We start from the raw sequence: 8,273 nt of genomic DNA, 5'->3' as shown, positions 1-8,273 counted from the left end.
CATTACCTTGTAATGGTGTGTATGAAACTGTTTCGATTGTAGATAAACTAGGAAATAATGTGTTGCGTATCGATTCATCCACTAGTTTGGATAAAGCATCATTATGGCATTGTCGTCTTGGATATGTAAGGAAGAAACGCATAGGCCAATTCCAAAAGGATGGAGTCTTGGAGTCATTTGACCTAAAGGCAGTTGATAGTTGTGAATCTTGTTTGCTTGGGAAAATGACAAAGTCACCCTTCACTGGTTCTTATACTAGGGGTGAGGGTTTGTTGGATCTCATACATATTGATGTGTGTGGACCCTTCAGAACCGCCACAAGGGATGCTAACCGCTTCTATGTGACTTTCACTGATGATTTTAGTAGATATGGATATGTCTACTTAATCAAGCATAAGTCAGAGACCTTTGATAGATTCAAAGAGTTTAAACAGGAAGTGGAGAATCAGTTGGGCAGGAACATTAAGATGCTTCGATTCGTCGAGGTGGTGAGTATCTTAGTACAGAGTTCCTTAACTATCTTAAGGAATGTGGGATTATCTCACAATTGACACATCCCAGGACACCACATCTTAATGGTGTGGTTGAGAGGCGCAATCAAACCTTGTTGGATATGGTTCATTCCATGATGAGTCGAGCTTCGCTACCAATCTCATTTTGGGGGTATGCCTTAGAGACTGTCGCTCATATCCTTAATCTAGTTCCTACCAAAGAGGTTGCCAAAACACCTCATGTGATGTGGACCGGAAAAGTTCCCAATCTGGGACACATCAAGATTTGGGGTTGTGAGGCTTTCATGAGGCGTGAGACTCATGATAAGCTCGAACGTCGAAGTGAGAGGTGTATTTTCATCGGCTACCCACAGTGATCCTTTGGTTACCTCTTCTACAGACCTAGTGATAATGTTGTCTTTGTAGCAAGGAGATGAGTCTTTCGTGAGAGAGAATTCATGAGCCAAGGAAAGAGTGGGAGGCAAATTGAGATTGAAGAAATTCAAGAGTCAAGTGGTGAAGGAACCTCAAACCCTAGCAATCAACTTGAGAAGGAAACTCCTGTTGATCCGACACAAGAGTCTGTACCTTTGAGGCGTTCCACTAGAGCTAGGAATGCACTTGAGCATTACTATATGTCACAACTAGCATTGTAGCTAGGAAATTCTAATTCCGTGTAATCATTCAACTATTGTAAAACATATACTCTAAGTAAATATCACCCAATGCTCATTTAAATTCACCTTTTATGTTAATAAAGGATCTAAAAACTCTAAGAATCCCGGTTTGAGTCCATATTGGACAAGCATTTCCTTATTGGGCCTAATGGACCAATAAGCATCCAATTCAATTATTTTGGACATGGAAACCCTATTTGGATTCTAAATGAACCCAATTCACAAATATATAGCATTTTGGACTATTTGGGCCTAGAATGGTTCATTCTAACCCTAATGGGCCTTATTGGGCCATAGCTAATCCAATTAACCTTAGTGAGCCATAAACCCATCCATTTATTATATTGGGCTGTAAGAGTTTCCAAATGCCTAATGGGCCGAAAATTTTATGTTTAGTCTCCAAATATCCTAACTAAAGTTGATGGGCTCAACTATTTCATTCCTACCCTCTTGGCCCAAAAATCTCAGCCCAACATCAATTAACAAAAAAATAGGGAAATGTGGTGAGAGTTGACTTATGAGGTGCCACCTCCATATTGTTCAACATGTAATAATGTTAGATCCCCCATACTTCCATGCAAGTCACCTCACCAACTCTTTCCCATCATCTCTAGATATTTTAGCTGAGAACCAAACACACACACACACACACACACACTTGCAAACACTTCCTCAAGCACTCTCAAGCATCATTCTCCTCCTTCCTCCAACATCTCGAAAATTTGCTAGAGTTCTAAGGATCTTCATAAGTTATTCCAATCTTTGGTATGTTATTGTCAAACACAAGTATCTTCTTTCATCTTAACATGAAAAACTCTTTCTTACATGGTTTTATTTGATGATCACACGTTAGAAGCTTCATAAACTCGAGATCCACAACAATGGTGTGCTAAGACCAAAAATCTCTTCCACTTCTTCTTCAAAAACCGAAACATCAAGCAAAGGTGAGTTCATACCGCCTTGTTTTAGGTTTTCATATGATTTTTGGGGGAGAATGCAAGTAAAATGTGTAGATCTATGTGTTATATGCATGTCTTGTGTGATATCATAGTTTATTTGGTAAAAATGTGTTAGATTATAGCAAATCTCGAAATTTTAAGCAAAGATCTATGAACTATGACATTATATGCATCACATTATCAAGCCAAAAGTGATTACATGTTTAAGATATAAAAGATTTCAACAAAAACCTTGTTAAAGGTCAAAATTTGTCAAGAAAACAAAAGATAAGGGCAAAAAGTGATATTTATCTTTTTGTAGGGACCAAACATGTCCTACTTGTATAAAAAGGGATTTTTATGGTAAACATGCTTTCCAAAGGGCCAAAAATGTAAATTTTAGCTTAATGGGCCAAATTTTTGGGCCTCACGGTTTTGGGCCCAAAATTGCGAAAAAAAATGAGGTTTTGGGGATTAAAAGGTAAATTGGCCAAAGTTTGAATCATAAGTGTAAATAAACCAAATTTTGGGGTAAAAATAACATTTATTCCTAAATTGGAACAAAAATGTAACATTTATCAAAAATTGGGCCGAAAGTGACAACTTTTACAAACAAGAGGTTGATAATGTAATTTTTTGCAAAAGTAGGCCATAAATGTCAAAATATAAAAGTTTGGATTAAATCTGTGAATTTCTAAACATTTGGGACAAAATTGCAAATTTTTTTAAATTATGGACTACTGTGTCGTTTTTACAAAAATTTGGGCATTAATTAAAAATTGGAGGATTATTGGCCAAAAATGTCATTTTACAAAAAGAAGGTTTTTTTTATCATCAATCTAGTAAACCTCGAGCTAAAACAAACAACAGAAAAAAAAAAACAAATGAACGAAATACGTCGATAAATATTTATTGGGCCTAATATTCTCGTTACTTAGCCATTGGGCCCTAAGGGTCCATTTAAGTGTATATTGAGCCCAATGTTTTCCATGACATGTCTATTTGGGCTTAACGACCCACTTACATGTTAATTTGGGCCTAAGTTATGGGTTACATGTTATTGGGCTTTTGTGGCTCATTTTACATGCCTATTGGGCCTAAATTACCCTCTTACATGTTATTGGGCCTTGTGGTTCATTTACATGCTAATTGGCTTACAATGAAATTCACAAGCTAGTAGATCGTAACAATACCTTGTGTAATCATTAAACTTTGTATACTTGTATATGTACCTTTCGAATATGAAAACATACCACATATACGTAATCATTAAACATAGTACAAAAGGGTTGAGAATATAGTGAGACATGTCGGTTGGCACCTCTCAGTGTACAATCGTAGCCTATAGTTATAATCAAAGTTTCCTGGAGGGAATGCGGGAGTTTGTGTATAGATCTATACGGGGTGAACCCTCCCCCCCCCCCCCCCCCCCACGCCTTAGTTGTTCGCTACAGCTACAATAGGCCAGTCTAGGGCGACAAAATCTTGACCAATACCGACATTTTGAAAAATGCCAAGATGGGCAACCTAGTCATTATCATGCATGGTTATAACGGCTCGTATAGGGATTCAATACCAAATTTAACCTTTCAAAGATTAACTCTTTGATTGTGTCAATGCAAAACGACATATTCAACAATACAAAAACCTAGAAGTTATTATAAAACACAAAATATCGGATTTTTTGGGGTAAATATTCATATACATTTATCACTTATTCACAATATAATGAATCTAAACTACACTCATACAAGTTATAACTATGAAATTCACACATGCATTTATACTTGATTTTCACATCATTTTCAGACAATTTACAAAAAATATCGGATATTCTGGGTTTTTACGAAAGATACAAAGACTTTTATTCAACCATACTTATGAACTCACCAACATTATATATGTTGACCGTTTTCAAAATAACTTGTATTCTTTGGTAATCGTTAAGTAGGAAGGACTTGCAAGAATGTATGGAATTAGTTTGTGCAACATCACTTATCGTACTTTTAAAACTTGAAACTATGTAACTTATAACAATGTACTTGATGTGAACAATGCTAGTTGTTATATGTAATGTTGGTGATGAATGTGCTATGTTTCATGTATATTCATTGTGATGAAAATTCAATTGTTAGTCACACATGTCCCCAGACGTTTCCGCCGTCTGGTTTGGAGGTGCGACACTATGGTTTCTATATTACTGCGGAAGGTGATACACTTATCAGTGATAGCACACTGGTAAGTCTGGATGAACCTAACAACTACACAGAAGCCATGGAAGGCACTGAGGCTGCTAAATGGAAAGAGGCTATGGATAGCGAGATACAATCCATGTATGACAATCAAGTTTGAAACTTGGTTGACAATGTACTAGGTCGTAAAACAGTCGGGTGCAAATGGATCTTCAAGAAGAATACCGACATGGATGGTAATGTACACACTTATAAGGCACAACTGGTTGCAAAGGGCTTTTCTCAAACTCCGGGAGTTGATTATAATGTGACCTTTTCACCAGTACCAAAGATTAAGTCTATTAGGGTTATGTTAGCCATTGTTGCATTTCATGATTATGAAATATGGCAAATAGATGTCAAAACCGCTTTCCTAAATGGAAAGTTGGCTGAGGATGTTTACATGCTAGAGGGTTTTCTCAGTATAGAGTACACTAATAGAGTGTGTAAGCTTGAGAAATCCATATATGGGTTAAAGCAAGCACGTCGCAGATGGAATCTTTGTTTCGATGAGAAAGTCAAAGAGTTTGGCTTTTCGAGGAGTGAAGATGAATCTTGTGTATATATCAAGGCTAGTGGGAGTATAGTCAGCTTTTTGGTGTTGTATGTGAATGATATATTACTCATAGGAAATGACATCCCAACTTTACAGGAAGTGAAGTCTTGGCTTGGGAAGTGTTTCGCTATGAAGGACCTTGGAGAAGCGGCTTATATTCTAGGGATAAGGATTTTGAGAGACAGGAGTAAAAGACTAATTGGAATTAGTCAGAGTACCTACTTGGAGAAGGTGTTGAATAGATTCAGCATGCAAAATTCCAAGAAAGGAGAGTTACCGATCAAGAGTAACACCAGACTGAGTAAAACTTAGAGTCCGAGTACAAAGGATGAGATAGCAAAGATGAGTCGAGTACCGTATGCTTCCGTTGTAGGCTCGATCATGTATGCTATGGCTTGTACTCATACTGATGTGGCCTTTGCATTTAGCATGGTAAGCAGATATCAAGGGAACCCTGGCATGGCTCACTGGACTGTGGTAAAGAACATTCTCAAGTACCTACAGAGGAGTAAGGACTGGGTCCTTACCCTCGGTCGGAGTGATGACTTAAGAGTATTAGGGTATAGTGATACTAGCTTACATACTGATAGGGATAATTTTCGCTCTCATTCAGGCTGGGTCTTTACCTTAAAAAGAGGAGAAATTTCTTGGAAAAGTTCCAATCAGGAGACAGTAGCTGATTCAACTTGCGAATCAAAGTATATAGCGGCAAGCGAGGCAGCAAAGGAGGCTATATGGCTAAAGAAATTCATTGGAGACCTTGGAGTTGTACCAGCTATAAAAGAGCCTATAGAGATAATCTGTGATAATGAAAGTGCAGTTGCCTTAGCCAAGGAACCAAGGGATCACGGGAGATCCAGACACATCGATAGAATATTCCATTTCATCAGACATCGAATAGAAGAAGGACTGCTCATTGCAAACAAGGTATAATCAGATGAGAACCCAGCAGATCCCCTCATGAAGGGACTGGGTAGGGTTAAGCATCTTCAGCATGCGAGGCACATAGGACTGAAGGATGATATTAGTTTTAGTAGTTAGATAGCCTTGAAATGTGTAAAGAGTACATTTGATGATGAATAAAAGTTGTGTTTATTTATGAGTAAAGTGTTGCTATCTTTTGTCAATTGTTTACTATCGTTTCATTTTGCATGTTTTGACTTCCATAATTATTATGTAATGGTATTTCATATTATTCAAATTCTCCACAGCCAGTCATATGTTGGAAGTAGATATGAATCAAGACTATCATGTAGTTGGTTGTAGATGTCTAAGATGTTGGACATTGCAAAGTTTTGCTACAACACTCATGAGTGCTCATAAGTTCTAATATTGGATTCAACCCATGCTCACTCGTATCACTTCATGGAATTTATCTCGAGTGATCGTGAGATGGTAATATCATATAAGTCTTCAAACCTAGAGAATTGATTTGTTGCCTATGAGTTGATTATGCATTGATTGTACGAAAACGCATTGGTAACTCGATGTTATAAAACGTGCCTTTGTGTATAATTCAACAAGTAGTAGAACAAGCATATGAGTCGAAGTTTATCTGTTCCTTCTTTAATTAGAAGTGATATTTGGGCCCCTCGATGATTTTGTTTTGACCCACGCACCGGGCACGGTCAGAACTAAGTTAATGTGTTCAATTAAGTTCTATGTCAAACAAATCGGAAACTGGGAAACAAATTGTTGGACAATAAGTAAGACATTGTTCCATGTATTTGTCCAGCTGATATCCAGAATAGAGGATTATATGATCACTTATCTTAAATGGTGTATCATCAGCATCTCAGTTCCGAGAGACCTTGACAGAGCCACGATTGTTGATCGGTTCCTGAAGTCATTCTTGCAGCTATAGTTATTAGACTTATCCAAGTGGGAGACTGTTAGATTAGGTGTCTAAGTTCTTAACTATTCCTGGAATGTACTTGACCCGATTAGCATGGTCCATTTGGATTGCATGGCATTGCAGCATTTGGATAGACTAAATGAGAGAAAGGACACTTAAGGCTTAGTAATATAATATAAGTTCTAATATATTAATAATATTATTTAATTAGTGTTGATCAAAAAATTAATTTGGAATTAATTAAGTGATCAAAAAGAGACTAATTAAATATATGGGGTTGATTGTGTAAATCATCTATTCTTGTATAGTCGGCTAATGATCCATGGTTTGTATGGATTGGGTTAAAACCCATAAGGTGCTCCATAGATAATCCATGGAGGTTACAAACCCATGGATCATGGAATATGGAAATCCATGACAATTAGTGTTTACATGGTGTAACCCTACTTGTGCCACAACTATATAAAGACCCCTATGCAAGCAAAATCAGGACTACTTGTACAAGATAGAGGGCTAGTCCATTTTGATGTGTTAGTGAACTTCTCTCAAGGTTATTCCAAGTGTTTTGGTATTGTATGAGAAATTTGAGGCATCACACTTGAGGTGCTAGGCTCAGAAGGTTCTCAAGGAATCTAAACAAGAAAAGGTATGTTCTTCTTCTAGAATTTATGTTTAAAAGTTCCCCATGCTATGCTAGATAAGTTAAGAACCTTGGAAAACAATTTAGCATGTATCTTAGTAAAACATAGATCTAAGGTTTCTATGGTTGCATGTACACCTTAGGAGTGTTAGTATGTTCAAAACCCTTCACATGTTGCTTGTGATAGTCACCCAGCAAGTTTGTGGTGTCTCTTGATAGTGTGGGATTACACTACCATTCGCTAATAGTATTGCGAGATCTCCTCAACATTTGGTTTTATAAGTTAACTCATTAATCACTTTTATTGGAAGAAAAATGGCAAGAGTGGTATGATGTGTGTATTACATTCCGGTATGAAATGTACCCAGCGGGAAAGAGTGTCGAAGTTTTATCAGTGTATACCTAATACAATGAATCATTATCTTCTTAATAAATGAACTATTGGCAAAGAATGGGTAAGTGCATGTAATATATCACGGACAATGATATACCAATCAACATTGATTTTTTTGAATTCTCATCAGTGTCTGGTATCATATGCTGAATCATAAAACTCTAAAGAAGAATTTATGGAGAGAATAGTTTGATGTGTGTGATAAGATGTGGTGTTTTAGCTTACCCGTCGACATAGATTTTTTCAAGCTCTAATCAATGTATGGTACATTATGTTGAATCATAAAGATTTAAAGAAGAATATAAGGTTGTTGTGATATGTCACCGGCTTAACTTCGTCTTTCTAATGGTGGAAATGAAAACCATGTCGATAACAACAAAGAAGATAAGACCGTCAGTCATCGTCTGGGAGGTTGTCCCGAAATGAGGCTCTGAATATCAAGTCAGTGAGGGTCTGAGAGAGAGGGTTAAAAGCGTAAATTATAACAACCC

Source organism: Lactuca sativa, chromosome 3 (assembly GCF_002870075.4).
Source record: "Lactuca sativa cultivar Salinas chromosome 3, Lsat_Salinas_v11, whole genome shotgun sequence".
NCBI lineage: Eukaryota > Viridiplantae > Streptophyta > Magnoliopsida > Asterales > Asteraceae > Lactuca > Lactuca sativa.
This window is presented reverse-complemented; position numbering follows the sequence as displayed.